The 20097-nt window shown below is 45.1% G+C and overlaps 1 protein-coding gene across 1 annotated transcript in view; it reads right to left on the reverse strand.

Moving 5' to 3' along the window:
- HID1 (HID1 domain containing) overlaps positions 1-20097 on the reverse strand; it is a 56471-nt gene that overhangs the window by 35031 nt on the left and 1343 nt on the right. The window lies entirely within an intron of this gene.

Raw genomic sequence — 20097 nt, forward strand, 5'->3', positions numbered from 1 at the left:
AATTTAGTGTAATATTAGCGCAATATAACACTTCTGGTACTTAAAAATGTTCATTTTTTTTATAGGCGGTCTATACATCAAACCTCTAAGAGGGACAAGGGGACTGGCTCCAAAAGCGTTACAGTCTCTCCAAATGACCTATGCTAGTTCAAATATGCCCAACGCTATAGTGGACTACAGTGTACTCCTATTTGACATAGAAAAAGAAAGTGAGGACACAGAGTGCTCAACCTCTTTTTCTGCAGCCTCTGTTCTAAATGAATGGAAAGCAAACAGTCGGTACAGACGCTTCCCATTCATTAACTGGTGATAGTAAAACATTTACTATCAACCACTTTCTGACTGGGGAAAAGACACTGTAGTGAGTGCTTCTCCCCATTGGGAAACTCATGATGAACAGGAAGTGATGTAAAGTGATTCCTGTTTATTCATAACTGGAGACACATAGTACTATGTGTCCTCAGTTGTTTACAAACATTGGAGAGCTCAGATGATTACTCCAGTGTTTGTGCTGCATTTACCGATCCTCCTGCTCAGCCATCAGAGCCGCCGGCAATCCAGGATTTGACAGCCGGTGGCTCTGATCTGCACACCGCTCAGCCATCCTAAACTTGCATCTCCCTCCAGCGCCGGCCATTTCTCCTCAGATCCCCGCTGCCACAGCCCATACAGGCGGGGGAGAGCAGCAGGGATGCGAGGAGAAACAGATCCCATCTTGGAGTGGCTCCAGGCAGGGAGGAGAGGGTATTTTTGTTAACAGCTCTCATCAGCGGCATGTCAGCCGCTGATGACAGCTATTAAATTTAAAGGGGACCGTCAGGGGAACCGTTCTGATATAAGCTCATGGCCGCTTAACCCAGAATGCGGTTACAGCGAAACGGTAAAAGCCACCGCCGTATGGTATACCGACGTGGCCAGCAGGGAAAAAAAATTTCTTACGCCGTATGCCATAGGTCGGTGGCAAGGAAAGGGTTAAAGTGACACTAAACTCAGGAGTTCAATCTTAAAAATGCATTCAAGCACCTCATCTATTAACAATACTGTATGTTATTTGTGTATCACTTGGCTGTAGATCCTCAAATCATCTCTGAATTGGTGCTGACATTGTCCTTTCTTCTGGAGAGGGGCTACTTTTGTTCCACCTGGGGAATTTTCTGCCATTCTTTGCAAATTCTCTCAAGCTCAGTCAGGTTGGTTGGGGACCGTCAGTGGACAGCCATTTTCAGGTCTCTCCAGAGATGTTCAATAGGGTTCAAGTCAGGGCTCTGGCAGGGCCACTCTAGGACATTCACAGAGTTGTTCCTAAGCCACTCCTGTGTTGTCCTGGCTGTGTGCTTAGGATCGTTGTCATGTTGGCTCAGTCTGAGGTCCTGAGCGCTGTGGAACAGGTTTTCATTGAGGATATCTCTGTACTTTACTCCATTCCGCTTTCCCTCAGCCCTGCAATTTCTTTGCTCGGAGGATGGGGCTTCACCCCTAAGAGCTCCATAGCCCTCTATGGGATTCATTGGTACTGATTACTCTGCCTCATTCAGTAATTCCCCAAGTACGTTTATTAAAATTAGAAATAATTCTCTGCACATCCAAAAAGTAGAAATGATTTTCTGCACATCCCATGCTCTCTGTGCCATTTTTTTCTCCAAACTGAATAGCAGCAGGATAAAACGGTACATGCCTGGTAGCAGGGATAGCATTCTAGATATCATTATTGTATGCCAGCACCCACAATAAAAAATAAATAAATTGTGCCCAGCCATGCCCATGTCACCAATAACCCACATTAGGCCAAGGCCAATGCCAATAATAGCATGTGCTATGACACGTTAATACTAGTAAATAAAAGTTGGATTATGCATGTGGCAAAAGAAGCAAGAACTAGGTCACACGTGAGCAGTCATAACCTGAACCATGCCAGCAGCTAGACACCCTGTGCTGAGCGAACAAATGGCAACATCTAGAAAGAAAGTCCTGTGTGGAAGTGGGCAGGACATTTCTGGGGTTTAATCAAATAAATTGATAAATTAATTTACTTTTGGAAATAGTACATAACAGTGTGTTCTTAGACTTTCCCCATCAGGCTCCACCCACTGTCAGTATCCCTGTCAGTATCCCTGGTCGTAAGGACGATGTCAGCTGTTCGGAACATTGTCCTTAAAGGAGAACTATGACATGAGTGATTTCCACTCACGTCATAGTTCTAAGCCGACCTGTGACAATGAGACTGTCACAGGTCGGCTCAGTAGATCGGGAGGTGAGGGAAAACAAAAAAAGGTTCCCTCACCTCTCGATCCTGTCACGGCTCTCTGCCGTGACAGGGGGAGGGGCTGGATTCCCCTCTCCGATCTGCCAGCGCTGACTGGCGGAATGGACGGGGGAGGGGGCGGGTACAGCTGGCTCTGCCTCTAGATAGGCAGAGCCAGCTGTCACTCACGCAGCTGGGCGGATCCCGTCATCTTAGTCGGGATCCGCTCCAGGTGCGGCGTCTCAGTATACCACGAGCTGTAGCTCGCGGTATACTGAGCTTAGGGTAACGGGAGGACGCTAGTTTGTGTCCTCCCGTTATGCCAAGGAGAACTATGGGGAAAAACACTGACCCCATAGTTCTCCTTTAACAACTAGTGACGCCCACTGTCAGTGACAGGTGAGTGGGTGGAGCCTGATGGATAATTCCGAGTTCCCATTAGGACAGCTCTGCTACAGAATGACAGCAGGAAGAGGGTGGGTGCCATGGCCAGCCTTCTATTGGCTATAGCACACAAATGAATCTGGTGCAAGCACTGCCATTTGTCATGTAGATGCACAAGGGTATGCTAAATAGTATCATAAACACAGTGGAGGGCCACGTTATGTACAGGAGGGGGGCAATGTTTTCAATGACCCAAAAGTGGGTCACCACGTGCCTTGCAGTGCACTAGGTGCGAGGATTCTCAACCTCCCCCTAACGCAGCACTGCGAGTTCTCACGCTGAGCAGCCATTCAAAATATGCTCCCCGATGCCGAGTGTCAGCTTGAAGTTGGGGGTATGACCGCGAGGGAGCTCCATCCATACATACATGCATTGCTTACAGCTCCCTGGCGTGCCCTGTAGAGGTGCCTGGACTGGAGTGCAAGGTTCCTGTACAAGCAATGCACATATGGATGGAGCACTGTCAGCGCACAGCAGCCTACACCAGACCCCGGCTGAGCATCCACTCCGGTTCACGTAGTGTAGTAGGAAGACTGGGTGGATCTTAAAGTAAAAGAAAAAAAAATGGTTTGGGGTGCCTATGCGTGTGAGAATGTCTGGAAGATTGTGAGTGTCTGTTAATGTTTTTGAGATCCCATGCAGTTGACGCACTGTACTACACAATCTTGTCTACACTGTGTCTTCTGCTCTGGGAGGCGAGTTGCGTTTCCATTCATTTGAATGGCACCCCAAAAACGCACCTCCCACCCACAGTTCGATCGCTCGCACCTGAATGCATAGTACCGCAATTCCGTCTGTTCCAATGCGGTGCGGCTTGGGTCACGACTTAAGGACAAATATGGGTACTGAGGTTACACAGGTTGAGAACCACTGCTTTAAGAGAACTCCATCCAAAGCAGAGGAACAGTCCGGGACTTTCCCTCTGGATAGGATAAACAGAGCATTGCATTGTGGGATGTGTTGGAAAGACTTTGTGGGTCAGATTTGGGGGGCTACTGAGGCTCCAACTGACACGCCAGTTTGCTTCAGTTTACATAAAGCACAAAACATTTCTGACCTCTTTGTCCTGGTTTCAGAGTTATTTCTCAATCAAACCCTGCCCGTGTGTCAACATGTCAGGTCCTCTAAGCCAGGCTTTCACCACATGAATCTTCTGCACCCAGATACATGCAATGTCACTAAAGTCACTCAACGTTTCATTCACGGCAGAGAAATTGTACAATTATCCAATGTCTCTCCTGGCTCCTACTCAGCTTCTCAGCACCAGGGGAATACTAAGCTGAACTCCAGTCACTCCTATGTATGAGCACAGCCAGGCCATTTCGATTTTTTTTACTTGTTTTGCATTTTTCAAGTGTTTTTATGTGCGACTTCTAGTAATGTGGCAGAAATGTGCATTTTTGGCCCCATAGACTTAAATGGGAGCACCTAAAAAATGCTTGTAGCTTGTTTGCTACAAAAGAAGCTCATGTACTTTTTTGAGCTTCAGGCGACTGGCGACAAGTGACACAGCGCTCAGGTGTGAACAGGGGCAACTGAAAACAATGGGAATCCTCTTGTTGAACGCTGCCGCTCCAAGAGAATAAAGCTACAAAATGCCTACGTGTAAATGGGGCCATAGGGCTCATTCACACCACGTCCTTTAAGGGCCTGTTCACACGACGTCCGTTTTCTGTGCTGTCCTGATCTGTACGCTCCTGCACTAAAAATACATCCCAATGTATCCCTATGTGTTTTATGGGCTAGAGTTCTCACGTGCGCAGTCCATTCAGGTTACAACAGAAAAAATACTGCATGTCACATTTTGTCCGGTCACGCACAAAAGCGGCAAAAACGCAACGAAAACGGAACGCAATGTAGCTAAGCAAAAAAATAAAAATGTATTCTTGTTCCACTTTTTATGATGTCAGAGGCAGTCAGAGTGGGAGATAGACACAGAGGTTGGGGTAGAGGTAAAGACATGAACTGCAAACATTTTAAACATGCCCATTACCTTTCCATGGACATACAAGTGAAGGAAAAAAAATGTATCCGGGTGAGCACGCAAATCCTCATATAAACTCCAGAACTGACCCTTGGAGTCCCGGAGCTGCAAGATCGGGTGTACCCAATAACGACCTCTCCTGCGGGCTCGTTCTCTGCAGATTGCTGTAGCCAGCACCATCAACATGCCTGCAAACATGTGATACATGTCTGATCACCAGCTTTACATACACAAAGGGAAGTAGATGTTCCGAGAGGGCGGAAAAAATGAACTGTCAGCATCTGGACCGAAAACGCATCAAAAACGCGGCAAAAACGCACTGCATCAGTAGCACCGCGTCTGCAGATCCGGACCTGATCAGGATCTGATATCATGTGAACAGGCCCTGAGCTGCGCTTATCAACACAGGTTCAATGTCAGGGCAGACAGAAAATAAATAGTTTTCTCTGTGTTCTGTTCACAGCACAACGCTGCCCTGAGGTGAGCTGCAGCACATTGTATAAAAATGTAGACATGCTTAATTTTTCTGCAAGGCACTGCAGCTCACCTGAAGCCACCATCCGTCACCACAGCTCAGCTGTAGTGCATAGAAATGAATGAAAATGTCATTTTGTGGCATCCTAAAAAGTTAAATAAAAAGCACAAAAAAGGGGAATAGTGTCTGGTTTTGTAACGACACAAGGCACCGCCCCCACCACCTGTACACAACAAATACCGGCCTACATACCTACATGGCTCATTTTATTGTGCAAACTGGAGTGAACAAACCCTAAGGCCCCATTCACAACTTTGTGTTATGTAGCTTAAAGCTTCTATGGTATCTTCTATGGTGCCTGTTTACACCTAAGCACTCAGGAACCTGTACAAAATTCCAAGCCATCTTTCCAAAAAGTACATGGAGCTTCTTTTTAGGCAGAGTCAAGTGTTTTCCATAAACTTTAATGGGAGGCGCCAGCAGCTGAATGTAAACAGCAGGCAGGCGTCTGAAATTGGTCAACCCCTACTGAGCCTCCGCCCCCTCCCCCATTCATCTCCGCAGCTGGCAGCTGAATGTAAACAGCAGGCAGGCGTCTGAAATTGGTCAACCCCTACTGAGCCTCCGCCCCCTCCCCCATTCATCTCCTCAGCTGGCAGCTGAATGTAAACAGCAGGCAGGCGTCTGATATTAGTCAACCTCTACTGAGCCTCTGCCCCCCCGCCCATTCATTTACTCAGCTGGCAGCTGAATGACAACTGCCTTTTGCCCTGCCTGCTGTTACAATCAGCAGAGGTGCGGACCTGAAAGAGAAAATGCTATGAGAGCAGCTGTCAGAATACCTCAACAGAGCCGGCAGCTCAGTGCATTGTGGTGATGCTTTGTGGTGCTCAGGGCTATGCCAGCTGCAGGCTCTGGAACAGTCAGAAAGCCACCAGCCTGGCAGAAAGGAAGCTACTGCTATTAGACAAGAAGAAATAGCATACACCTGAGGCATAATCAGTTGCTCAGCCGCTGCGAGTGCAGAGTTAGCACACCGCTGCTGAATGCTGTGCTGCAAGTCAGCGCTCAGCCCTGCTAACTTGGCACTCGCAGTGGAAATGAATGTAGATTTAGAGCGCAAATGGTATTAGTTAAAATTATTATCCTCCGCCATTTTGCTTAGCACTATGCAGCCGAAGTGTTCAGTGAAGCTGCTGCAAACTGAAGTGCTGCAGAACAGTTACTCAGCGCTTGGCTAAGGAACTGAACACGCCTCTGTAGTATTCATATACTGGGGGAAAATTCAAAACTGGAGCATTGCCCATGCCAACCAATCAGTTTCCAGGGGTGCGTGATTCCTATCACCCGACGTCTAGGACATGCAGCTTCCGGCACCAGGCAGGTGGGTTTTATTTCTACATTTACCTTACTGCGCTGACCAATGAGAAACGCATCATCTCACAGTTAAATACGGTTTTGGTTAAAATTATTTTTTGTATCAGGACAATTAGATTTTATGAGGGACAAGTAGATTGGGCCCCCACTTTAGTCCTTGGACAAGTAGTTTTTTGTTTTGTTTTTTAAATGTCCTCACCCTGAGAATATCTCTTTTACTTCCAAAGCTTAACTTAACAAACTGAAGTTATTGGTCGATTATTTGCTATAAGAAAAGTGTCTGCTCCAGTTTTCATGAAGTCCCCCCACTGTGTCTACAGTGACAGATTAAAGAATATCCAGCACTATAAATGGACAATGTAAAATAAATCATGTATACAGAATTTCCCTGCATAGTACACAAGGATTTATACTGCAGTACCAGCAGAAGCACAGTGACCCTTAGCATGGCCTGTTCTGGCCTCCTCCTCCTCTTATATTATATGTATTATTTGCTGGGTTCTAGCACTTGTGTTAGGAAGTCATATCACTACAATGGTAAATATGAAGTGAAGGTGTGAAAAGAAAATAAGCCACTCAGCTTGGCGGTGCTCTGGACGGGAAGCAGCCAGCCCTCTACTGACCCTGAATTCAGAGGAGTCATATTCCGCAAAAGCAGGAGCGGGCAAAGACCGGCCCTCCAGCTGTTGTGGAACCACATGAGGCATTGTAAGAGTATCACAGCCACAGGCTTGACTCCCACAGACAGATGCATCATGGGATCTGTCGTTAACACCTGAATGGCCAGAGCTTGCCCACCCATGACCAAAAGGCCATTTTCGAAATGTGTGTAAAGATAACAGCTGTAGTTTTATAGTCAACACAGTTTTCCTCACCTAATTTTTAAAATCCGGAATTAAATGGAACAAAAGTACATACTGTATAGTTACTGCAGTGTTAATCCTAAAGGAGTTAGGGATTTTTTTTTTTTTTTATTCAATAGGTTTGTTAAATCGATAATAGCGATGTGTAGATAAGCCACTAGAGGAGGCAAATACTCAATTAGTCTCCATGTTGACGTAAGCGATCTGCCATATAGGGAGTGCCTTCCCATGTACTTTATTTGCACGTGGCATTAGGCAGACCATTCAAATCAATGTGCTGCCAACACACCACCACGTCCCCAAAAAAACAGACTTGCACCATCTCTGGCAACGCAGCACACCACAAAATAGTACTGTAGTGCAGGTGGGCAAACGCCAGCCCTCAAGCTGTTGTGGAACTACAAATCCCATGAGGCATTGCAAGACTGACAGCCACAGGCATGCTTCCCAGAGACAGATGCATGATGGGTTTTGAGGTTTCAGCACAGCTGGAGGGCCAGAGTTCGCCCACCCCTACTGTGCCTTGCAGAGCATGTTGTTGGGAGCGGTTTTGCCTCAGTGGTAAAATGAATGGCACCTCAACACGCTAATGCACATAACATGCCTTTTACTGCAACACACCACAGAGCTGTGAAGTGCCACTTCATATGTTGGCCAACTGATATCCATGCATTGTGAAGAGACCAGTAAAGCAGAACTACTGTGTAAAACTGCAGAGCAGGAAGGAAAGTCTGCATATGGAACCAGGAAACATGTACAGCAAGCAGCCATAACATTATGACCACACGCCTAATATTGACTTTGTCCCCCTTTTGCTAGTAAAATAGCCCTGACCCATCGAGGCATGGACTCCACTAGACATCTGAAGGTATGCTGTGGTATCAGGCGTCAACCTGTAGTAGGGTAGTGGGCAGGATTATTGGATTGCAGTTCCCCTACCTGCCACTAGATGTCACTGGAGAAATAGATGGGTGTTTGTGAGTATAGGAGTCACTGTGGGGTTAAATGGTAGCTATGCTCTCTAGGAGCTCTATGGCAAGGGCTTAGGGCCGTTCACACCAGACACAGAGCGTCCTGGCCTGATTCTGGCCAGAACGCACTCTGAATCACATTGCAGCAGGCTCACTTTGTTGTGGGGCGGAAGGGGGCGTGGCGGTGCATGGAAGTGAATGGCACCGCAGCCACGCCCTCCGGCCACAATGCGATTGGCCGCACGGGATCGTGTGTCCGGTGCGGTCAGAAAAAAAAATAGTGCTTGCTGCATTTTTTCTGACCAGCCCGGACTGCAGGCATTGATGTGCCTTGCATTCCCGTGCAGCTGAACGCATTGCCGCCAGAGGGCGTGGCTATGGTGCCATTGAGTTCAATGGACCACCGCGCCCCTTCCCGCCCCACAACAAAGTAAGCCAGCCACAATGCAATCCAGTGCGGTCCAGCCAAAATCAGGCCAGACAGCACTGAAGATGGTGTGAACTAGCCCTTAGTGATAGATATAGTAGATCAGCAATGCATTGTTAAGAGGAGCAGTAAAACAGAACTAACTACAAAGCAGGAAGCAAAATCTGCATATGTAACAAGGAAACACGTACATAAACTAATACAGTAATTCAAAGTTTTTATTACAAAGTAGATCCATAGTCTGAGGCCCAATGTGGGATTTCTCTTCACTTCTTTTTCTGCAAGAGCAACAGGAAGTGAAAGAGTTGTCACTGTAACAGGAGTCCCTATTACATTCGCTTCCTAACATCATATTGGCTTTTCCGGTACATTTTGTCCTGGTGACTATAATGACCAAGGCTAACAGAGAGGGACATGCAACAATAAAAACCTCAGGAGGTTACAATCATTTAACACTGTATCCAAAAAAAATGGGCTTTAGATCTACAAGTACAACTACAGTCAAAGGAAATGATATATGATGCAGTCTGTCATTGGTAATAACAGTAATAGAAGGCAGCACACAAATTAAAGTGTATGCAAACCCCAACAATGAACTTCTTTTATTTGCTCCCTTTTTGGTCTTTAAAAATGTTGAAAACCTTTTAAATGCTATTAGAGGAAAATTCCACCTTTTTGAATAACAACATTCACTAGGGATGCATAGAAATTTCGGCCCAAAATGGTACGATGAGCAAATCCCGATAGTACCAAAATGGCTGAAAATGCGGTGCATCCCTCACTTCCCTACTCCCCGCTGGGTACCAGTCTGTGTCCCCTCAGATCCCCCCCCACGTCCAGTGCCCAGTAGGGAGGAAAGGCTGTCAGGAAGCCAAGTATGGCAGTGCGGGAGAAGAGTAGCGGTCAGAAGTCAAAGCAGGGCAGTACCGGAAGAGAGCTCGGCCTCCTGTGACAGGTGGAGGAGTCAGGATGGAGAGTGGAGCAAAACCACTGTTTGTAAATAACGGAGGACATAGTAAGCCTACTGTGTCCCTAGTTATGAATGAACAGGAAGTGCTCTGCATTACTTCCTGTTCATTCATGATTGTGGACATAGTAACTCATACGATCTCCTCAATTTATGAATACACAGGAGCACTCAGTATAGAGGCATCCTGTTAATTCATAACAGGGGCTGCAGAAAAAGAAATTTAGGACTCTGTGTTCTCAATCGCTTTTCCTATTTTAAAAAGGAAAATATCAGGGGTCTGTTTAGACCCCTGATATTTCCCCAAAACCCCCAACAGTAAAGTAAAAAAACATTTAAAAAAATAAAATAATTTTTTTTTTTATATATTTTAAAGATGTTGGGGGAAAAAAAAAAAAGTTATTTTCAGTTTCAGACGGACAAATTTTTTAATTCTGGTTTTGGTCTAAGAATTTTATTTTCGATGCATCCCTAAAATTCACACTTCTTCATAAAAAGGAAATAACTGTGTTATTTTTGTGTATTGGAGACAGTAAGGGTCCATTCACACCACATGTGTTGGGGCAGTGCTGGCCCCACTGCAAGATAAAGCAATTTGCCTTGCCACAGATGGGCACCATTTGCATCACCGTGTTGCGAGGAAACGTAGCGGTATGCACTGAAAAAAAATGTACTCTGAAATTCAGGAGCCAGTCTATCCAGTCCTTACTTGCTGGCTCCTGGACTGGATAGACTGGCTTCTGAATTTCAGAATTGTCCATCCGGCTCTGCACATATCACAAGACTATATATATATATATTCCAATTAAATATTGGGTTGCTACTATCTCCCATAGCACTAGTTTTGGGGTTAGCCAAAAAAAAAAAGCTGTTCTTTCTTCTACAGTGATACCTTGGTTTACGAGCATAATTAGTTCCGGAAGCATGTAATCCAAAGCACTTGTATATCAAAGCGAATTTCCACATAGGAAATAATGGAAATTCAGACGATTCGTTCCACAACCCAAAAATATTCATATAAAAATGATTACAATACTGTACTGTAATATAATACTGTACAAAATATAAAGAAAATAAACAAATTACCGGTACCTTCGTGGCTGGTGTGAGGGGGGACAAGAGAGAGGAGGATTATTGTGTAGGACGATTTTCACTATCACTAACGGAATCACTGCTATCTCTTGACTCAATGGAATCTTTCATTTCGTGAAACCTTAACAAGGAATCTATTCAATGTGACATTGCATTGTCGTTAAACAGACTCATCACTCGCACTGCTACAGCCTTATTCGGGTGGTGCTTTTCGAAAAAAATTTGCTCTTCTTGCAAGACATTGCTTGTATATCAAGGCAAAAATGTTCAGAAATGTTTGCTTGTCTTGCAAAACGCTCTCAAACCAAGTTACTTGTAAACCAAGGTATTACTGTATCTGCATGGAAGTGGTGAAAAAAAACAAAAACCAATCTGTGAGTGCATCAAATCCCCTATTTTTACACCACATGCTCTGTCCAGCCAGCACCCCAACAAACCTTGTTCAAAGCACACTATGAATATTGAAACACTACATGTAACTCAGAGCTTGTAATGAGATGACTCACCTAACAAGGGCTGTGAATATAGCGGATTCACTAATGAGAACTAAATCATGTCTCTCTGAGCAGAAAGGGAATTGGTATCTACAGCAATCAATATGCCTTGAGTATTGTATCCAGGGAATGTAAAGGCTATGACACAGCAGGAAAAAAAAAAAATTCCCTATGAGACTAAGGCCCATACACACCAGCAGATGTGGTAGAATTTAGCCGCTGGTATGCTCTCTGTAGGCGGTGGTGCCGATGCACTGGAATCCGAACATTGCACAGTAACATTTTTTGGGCGGTAGAACTTTATTGAAGTGTAACAAAGTACATTTCATTCAGTTCTAATGGCCTCAGCTCGTTTTCAGGACACACCACCACACTGCGGTGGTGTGAACTGGGCTGTCTTTGTCTTGGGATTGTGCTGGTCAAGGCTGCCAAATGCAGCTGGTATGAATGGCCCTTTAACTGTGGGCTTATTTTTAACTTGGGATGGCACAGGAGCATGGCATCACAAACCAACAGCCATCCAATACGTTGGACCCAGGCTGTTTTTAGTTCATGGGCCACTCTGCAATTCAAACCTGAAGAAGCATTTAACCCTTGCACTGCGTGGGCAGAGTTTTGTGTTTTCTTTGTAGATCCGATTTAAATCCAATAATTACGGCATGTCTTATTGAGCAGAAAGGGAACATCCAATATGCACTGTGGGCCCCAGTTTGTTTTAATTCATTGGCCATCAAGCACAATGCAGGGCCCAATAGCCTTGCCAAATGCCAGGGGAGCGCAGATCAAAAAAATAAAAAACACTTCTGCATAAAATAAAAAAACGTGCATTTATAATTGTTTAGCATTGGAGGCAGTAAAGCATTGCAACCTTAATCACTGGATTGCAGATGCAATGCTCTGGCTCCTGCACATTACTCCTGTTATAGCCATACCAAGGAATGGACATTTAGTAATATGGATGGAAGGAAGTGTCAGTTATTAGTATTAATATAGCGCCGATAATTTATGCAGAGAGAGAGAGAGAGTTCCCATTCACACCATCCAGTGCGTTCATCGCATAGTCCCGTGGCATGAATGCACTGGATGCATAATCAAAGCCTCCCCGCGTTCTGGGGCGGGAGGGGGAATGGTGGTGCCATTTATTTCAATGGCACAGCAGACATACTGCCCGCACTGTAATGTGTGGTACCGCAATGCCCTGCGTTCCAATGCAGGGCGATCACAAAAAATCATGCATGTGCTATTTTTTGCGATCGTACTGCACAGGAACGTAGGACATTGCAGTACCACACGTTCTGATGAGGGCGATCGCACTGCAGGCGTGCCTGTGGTGCCATTGAAATGAAAGGCACCACCACGCCCCAGAACATGGGGAGGCTTTGATTATGCAATCCAGTGCATTCATGCCACGGGACTGTGCCATGAGCACACGGAATGGTTTAAAACTAGAGATGCACCGATGCCGATACTGGACATTTTTACAAAGTACGTGTACTCATGAAAATGCCCCAATACTAAGCGCCTATACCGGCTCTTTAACCCCTTCATGGCCAAGGCCTTTTTTTCCCTTTCTTTGCACCCATGTTATAATCCACATTTAAGGCAAATGCCGTCGGTAGTCTGTTTAAACGGGCCCTATGCCAGTGACTTGCTATGGACGTCACTGGTCATTAAGGGGTTAACTTATTAAACAGAAGCGGCTGCCTGAGGTCCTGCACTTTCTGGGGACCTCGGCAATCTTCCTGTTAACAGTGCCGGCTGCACATCTCCTTCTCCTTCCTGAATAACCATGCCACCTGCACCCACCCGCAGGACCATCCGGACCCTTGCGAGACACCGCACACCCCACCCGAGACCTCCTAAAGCCCTGCACAGCCCTCCTGATATTGAAATCAGCTGGAGAAATATCAAACACTAACCACTGAAAATACAAACTCAGACAACAAGATCATTAGGAAAAAGTGAAGACCTAGCAGAGAGTAGAAGGACGAAGCTTGGGAGAGGAATGCACTGTGCGATGAGGAAGCAGCCACCGTGGAGACACAGCTAAATGCAGCTTTTATTTGTGCTCATTACATGGGTGGCGTAACAATTACGCACGCAGTACACACAGGCTGCATCAGAAGTTTGCAGCTCTTGTACGGCTTAATATTCAACGCGAGTAAACAAAGGTGGGAGGTGGAAGAGATATGTGCAGAGGCTGAAGCAAACGTGGCCACTCTAGTATTCTGTGAAATAAGAGCTGACAATTTACTCTACATCAGGGTACAGTCAGCAGTTTACACAATGAAAGAACGATCTGACCTCTGATGTGTATTGTAACAATGGACACTTTGGAATGCGTGGTTATTAAAAACTCGTTGGGCCGGCTTAGCCCCTGAACGGAGCAGGTAAGGCAGGTGCAAAAAGGAAAGTAAATTCTCTTCCCTCCCCTTCCTTTTGGCCACAATACAGATACCAGGAAAACCATAATCCCTAATCCACCTCCCGCAGACAAATACTCCGAAATGAGTATTCCAAAATGATTGATCAGCAGAAAATGTAGCGTGCAACAGTTAACATAATGTGTAATAAACCTTGCACGATGTGTCCTTCATGTACTGCTGAATGGTAATGAGGTGTTTGCCAAGTCTATAAAAGACATCATTAATGCTTTTTTTTTTTTTAGGACGGCCTTCTAGCCGTGTTTGTACACCTCCTACCTATAGGCTGGTGCCACCGATACACATGCAAAGTACTCACCATCTTGCTTCGTTACAGCTACGTTAAAGTGGAAGATCACCCTAGAAAGCTGAACTCCAGGTATTCAGTATTATGCAAATTTAAGTTTTCAGCAGGAATCAGCCGAAATTCACTGCATTGTTGACCCTATTCCACGGGCAGAAGCCGATCATTAGATCGACTTTTGCAGAAGGAACACGTTAGGAGTCAGCCTACCTAACTAGAGAAAACGTGAAAGATAGGGCACCAGCTGTTATTTTTAAGGAGCATTGGCCACCTGGCTCCTCTGATTTGTCCAGCCCTGCCTAAACAGCCCACGAGGATCCTGTAAAGCTGGAGCGACCACAGTGCTGACATCGACCTTTCGCGTCCTGATACTGCGCAGTGCTGAGCAACTTCCCCTCTGCTCTTAAATCAGAGGGAGTTTCTTGCTCGACACAGTGGCCATTCAAACAACGCCTAGTATTTTCAGGTGACACTCCCTGATTGAACGTGGGGCAGTTCCTGATGTCACTCTCCCTTGTCCAATTAGAGAATGCCTTGTAGTCACCGATAAAATTCTAGGGTTTTTCCGAATGGCCACTTTGCCAAGCAAGCAACTCCCTCTGCCAGAGCAGAGGGGAAGTCGCACAGCTAATCGCCATACAGCCCCGGATGAGCGCTGTCAGCACTGTAGTTGCTCCAGCTTTACAGGATGCTCATGAGCCGATCAGGTATATTCTATGAACATTAAACAGCCATATAACACATTAGCCTTGATAAATACCATATTTTTCCCGTCTATAAGACGCCCCCATATATAAGACGCCCCCAACTTTTCTTACCCAAAATTCAGAAATCAATATTTTAAATGACATAATTCATCACACTTACCTCTGAGTCAATCACGTTATGCTCCTACATTACAGCTCTGGCACTGGCTACACGCTCTCCACGGCAGCAGCGGACGTTGGGTACAAAAGATTTATGATCGGATTACAGAGACAAGATAACAGGTTTCCTCCAGTCGTGGATCTTTTGTGCCTGGCGTCAGCTGTTGCTGGGGAGAGCGGATTGCAGAGGCAAGATTACAGTATTCTTCCACTCTCCCCAGCAACAGCTGACGTCAGGTACAAAAGATTTATGATTGGAGGAAGATTTGTCTTGTCTCTGCAATCCGAAGTTTCACTCGTGAGACTAGTTTGCAGTGGTATCTGCACTTTCGGCAGTTTCGCAACCGCGGTTCTCCTCTCGGCCTCCGTGTATAAGACACCCCTCTATTTTTGGGTAAACATTTTAATAAAAAAAGTAGCGTGTTATACACAGAAAAATTATTGTACAGTGTGTGCACAATTATTAGGCAAGTGAGTATTTTAACCAAAATCACCATTTTTATGCATATTGTCCAACTCAAAGCTGTATAAACTTAAAGGCTTATTGGATTTAAGCATATCAGGTGATGTGTACTTGTGTAATGAGGGAGGGTGTGCTCCAAGGAGATCAACACACAATATCAAGGTGTGCATAATGATTAGCCAGCTTCTTTTCCTCAGGCAAAATGGGCCAAAACAAGAGATTTAACTGACTGAAAAGTCAAAAGATTGTAAAAAGTATTTCAGTGAAATGCAGCACTCTTGAAATTGCTAAGATATTGGGGCGTGATCACAGAACCATCAAACGTTTTGTTGCAAATAGTCAATAGGGTCGCAAGAAACGTGTTGAGAAAGATAGAAGCAAATTAACTGGCAAAGATTTAAGAATATAACATGAAGCTCCCAGGAACCCATTATCCTCCAGTGCTGTCATATTCCAGAACTGCAACCTACGTGGATTGCCGGGAAGTACAAGGTGTTCAGTGCTCAGAGACATGGCCAAGGTAAGGAAGGCTGAAACCCGACCACCACTGAACAAGACACAAGATGAAACGTCAAGACTGGGCCAAGAAATATCTGAAGACAGATTTTTCAAAAGGTTTTATAGACTGATGAGAGTGACTATTGACGGACCAGATGGATGGGCCAGTGGCTGGATCAGTAACAGGCACAGAGCTCCACTTCGACTCAGGTGCCAGCAAGGTGGAGGTGGAGTACTGGTGGGCTAGTATTAATAAAGATGAGCTATTTGGACCTTTCTGGGTTGAAGATGGACTCAAAATCAAACACCCGAACCTACTGCCAATTCTTAGAAGACACTTTCTTCAAGCAGTGGTTCAGGAAAAAGTCTGCATCTTTCAAGAAGACCATGCTGTGTATGCAGGACAATGTTCCATTGCATGCACCGAAGTACTCCAGTGCATGACTAGCCAGTAGAGGCATTAAAGATGAAAGAATGGCATGCCCCCCTTCCTCACCTGACCTGAACCTTATTGAGAACTTGTGGGTCCTTCTTAAACAGAAGATCTACGGTGAAGGAAGACAGTTCACCTCTCTGAACAGTGTCTGGGAGGCCGTGGTTGCGGCTGCACAAAAAGCTGATCGTCTACAGATGAAGAAAAGTGACAGACTCCATGGATAGAAGGCTGATGACGGTTATTGAAAAAAAGGGGGATATGTTGGCCGCCGATTTTATTTTTGAAAATGTCAGAAATGTTTATTTGTAAATTTTGAGTTGTTTGTTTATTTTTCTCACTTTAAACAGATGAAAATAAACAAGTGAGATGGGAAAATGTTTGTTTTCCATTTAGTTGCATAATAATCCTGCACACTAATAGTTGCCCAATAATTGTGCACACGTAGATATTCTTCTAAGACAGCCAAAACCTCACTTTTACTTTCTTAAATATTCAGGTTTGAGGTTTATTAACATTTTGGATTGATAGAGCACTGTAGTTGTTCAATAATGAAATTAATCCTCAAAAATGCAACTTGTCTAATAATTGTGCACGCAGTGTACATAGCACTGTGTTTGGATTCTATCCATGCTCCGGTTGACTGGTAATGAGCATTGGAAACTACCAAGCAATCCATGTTGTCACTCAGCCCCCTCATGCTATCTATGTCTTGTGATTGCAAAGCCTTACTGAGAAATGCTCTGTGCCCTGATGGTGAGGGGCGGCTACAGCCCCCTCTTAGCAACCTGTGATGCTCTGTCCAGCTTCCTGCCCAGCTCACTGATGTCATCGGTTGCCAGCAGCATACAGGGTAGGGATGGCCCTGGTTGTCACCCTAGTACAAGAAGCATTTTACTGCCAGGATCACCAGGTGAAACTAAAGGAGAAAAGCCCGCAAAAGAAAACTAATGGGCCCATTACATCTAAGGACTACAATATATTCTATTTTTGTTTTTGAGTTTAGATACACTTCAGGACAGGGGTGGGCTACTCTGGCCTTCCAGCCGTTGTGGAACTACAAGTCCCCTGAGGCATTGCAAGACTGACAGTTACCGGCATGACTTTCAGAGGCATTATGGGATTTTTAGTTAAAGCACAGCTGGAGGGCCACAGTGGCCCATCCCTGCTTAGGGCCCATTCATGCCAGCACCCGTGCATGTGTACTGCACCGATTACTTTTTTTAAAGCTTTATTGAAAATGTCACAAGTGACATTTCATCAAGTCCTATGGGCACAGTTTGGTACTATGTGAATGAACAGCACACTGTGCTGTATAAAAATACTGCATGCCATATTTTATTCAGCACACACCACCGCAACGCAAACTGGGCCCATCTGGAACATGGAAAATTGCCTTATCTTGCTTTGTGGCTGCCGCCAGCACAGCCCCAATGCATTCAGTGTGAAAGGGCACTTAAATGTCTGTGTACACATACATTATTGCACCATATGGAGCACCGCTTTAATTGGATAGTATAGAGCAGTAAACTCTTTGCAAATTGGTCACATTATTGCAGCAGATAGTATAAAAACAATACATCCAGGTACAGGGGGTGTCCATATGTATTGGGGGGGGGGATTCCACAAAACTGAGCTTTGAAAATAAAATGGAGCAGCTGATCGGGTTGACATTGGCAAGTGCTCCAGATTCTGTCTGCTCCAGTTTTTAGAATTTCCCCCCTTTGTGTAGGACTAATTGATAATAACCCCCATTCACAATTGCAAAGAACGACATCATGCATTGTGTTTTTGTGCATTTGTCACATATTGCACACAGGGCCGTCCATTCACTTTAATTGGCTGCCTTATGTGCGACAAATATGGCAAAGAAGCATATTCACCTTTTGGAGCTTTGAGCATTTTTGTTTTTTCTTTCACAAAGGTTTTATATGGTTTTTATCAGCTTTTTCACATGAGGGTTACAAAAATAACAAGGGTAGGGCACGCAAGCCCTGCAACAAGGAATACAAACAGAAATATACAGCCACCTCATGGTGCAGAGTTCTGCAGACTCATATAACAGAAGCTGTAGAACAGGTATTAAAGAACATTGTGGGAGCATAGAAGAGGGGTTGCTGTTCAGTTGTAATGCGTAAGACCCATTATTGCAGGGGAAAGGATCATCACAGGGTGATTTCGGGTCAGGTGTCTGAGTATCATGGAAACGAGATCAATGGCATTTTTGTTTTTTTTCTGTGCATTTGTTGAGCACAAATTCACACTGAGCAACATTTGCGCTGAGCTGTGTGGGCTGCGCAGTGGCTCAGTGGTTAGCACTTCTGTGCTGCAGCACTGAGGGCCCTCGATTCAAATCTAGGTCAGAACACTATCTGCAGGGAGTTTGCATGTTCCCCCTGTACTTGCCTGGGTCTCCTTCAGGTACTTTGGTTTCCTCCCACACTCCAAAGACATGCTGGAAGGTTCATTGGCTCCTGTGTAAACTGCCCTGTATGCATGTGAGAGAGGGACCTTAGATTGTAAGCTCCTTGAGGGCAGGGACTGATGTGAATGTGCAGTACGAAAAGTGCTGTGTAAGGCTGGGCACACACCTTACAACCAATCGCAAGACTTTTGTATTGCGATGGTTGTAAGGTACTTAAAAAAACGTACGATCTGCCTATCTTGGACAGGCAGATTGTACTTGCGATGATCGCAAGCCGTGCCCCCCTGAGGGGCGGGCTTCCGATGACCGCAATGCCGAAAGGGCAGTCCGGCTTTTATCTTACGAACATGCTACACACCCGCCGAACATCGTACGATGCTCGGTGGGTTTTCGAACATGTTCCTAAGATAAAAGTCGTGGCAACTTACCAACAGAAACGCCGCACGGCTTCCACACACCTTACGATAATCATACAATCGCGGGATCGCAAGGTGTGTGGGCACCTCAAATTGTGAGCAATGCCTATAATAAATAAATGTGCATCCTGCTAGGCACGTTCGGGGTCTGAAATTAACTTATTAGGAGCAATGAAGTGCAAGTTGTTGTTTTTTCGCATCCCCATGGGCCCCCGCAATTGTCTGTGGCCCTGGGCAGATGCCCTCAATAGAATCTTCCACTGTCTAAAGGTGATGAGGACATAAACAGTATGGTGAGCAACCTGGAGGACAGTCAGCAAAATGTGGAGTGCGAGTTCTTCCGACAACCAAACATTCGATCTTCACCAATTATAAACACACCAAAGAGAAGAATAGTGATGAGAGTTCAATCCAATCATCTCAACATGTCCCAGGAAATGTAAACTGTATATGCAATCATGGATCATCCACATCAAGGGGTGGGCAACTCCGGCCTTCCAGCTGTTCTTTAACTACAAATCCCACTGTGCCTATGGGAGTCATGCCTGTGAGAATCTTGCAATGAACCTACATCTCATGGGACTTGTAGTTCCATAACAGCTGGAGGGCCGGAGTTGCCCACCCCTGGTCTACATTGTGTGGGGCATTGGAGGAGACACGGGGGCACATCACCCCCTTCCTATAGACCACTTTACTGGTCACCTTTTACATGTACTGATTGGTGAGTAATTTGATTGAAGGATTTTTTACATGGTGTTGTCATGGTTATTGTTATCATCATTCCAGAGCATTCATTACTATATTCTTATTAGTATCAAGGCATTTTATATATTTTCTTGTTTTATTCGTATTGAGATATACAATGCGGATCTCACATCCATAAATGTCTATTATGTAGAAACACATGCGTTTTACAGATTTAGTATATTGGTA

Source organism: Nanorana parkeri, unplaced genomic scaffold, assembly GCF_000935625.1.
Source record: "Nanorana parkeri isolate BGI_ZX_2015 unplaced genomic scaffold, ASM93562v1 scaffold32, whole genome shotgun sequence".
NCBI classification, from domain to species: domain Eukaryota; kingdom Metazoa; phylum Chordata; class Amphibia; order Anura; family Dicroglossidae; genus Nanorana; species Nanorana parkeri.